The sequence below is a fragment of the Eurypyga helias genome, unplaced genomic scaffold (assembly GCF_000690775.1).
Source record: "Eurypyga helias isolate BGI_N326 unplaced genomic scaffold, ASM69077v1 scaffold14509, whole genome shotgun sequence".
NCBI lineage: Eukaryota > Metazoa > Chordata > Aves > Eurypygiformes > Eurypygidae > Eurypyga > Eurypyga helias.
Window position 1 is genome coordinate 15,784 of NW_010270273.1, and position 656 is coordinate 16,439.

Sequence of the window (656 nt, forward strand, 5' to 3'; positions counted from 1 at the left end):
TGAGACAGTGTAAAAAAAAAATCAAACCACTCCGTCTTCCTGTCTTAACAGACATAGCAGTCCCTGGTTTTGTTTCAAGGCACATTAACCTAAGTTTTGGAAGATACTAGCTTGATTACCCGGAAAGTTTATCACCCCCTATAACAGGATTTTTCAAACTATCACAATGGTTTAACTGCTCTACTGAGAGCACAGTATTAATCTGGCTGGGAAGAAATTTAAACAGAAAAGGGGACTCCAAGCTCAGCAGTTGAGCCATCCCATTCATCTACTGTCAGACAGAGGTGCTCATCTTCTACTTCTGCAGTATTCTTCCATGAGAATGACTGTTCTGCAAGGAGGCAGGGATGGGAACTACATGCTTTGATGTACATTCTGCAAATTAAGTTTTTGGATGCTACTTGCCATCTCTGGATTTGGGTGGTTCATCAATCTCTGGAAAGGGCTGGTGCTTAAAGGGGATTTTCAGGTAAACCCAGACAAATTTTCCTGATCTGTCTTGATAATCCACAGGATTAATCAAAACTGGGGCTTAACATCTGAAAATCTCCATGATAATGGAGTATGGAAGTGGGTGAATATACTTAATAATTCCCACAGCATTCTCCTGGAGAAGCTGGCGGCTCATGGCTTGGATGGGTATATGCTCTGCTGGG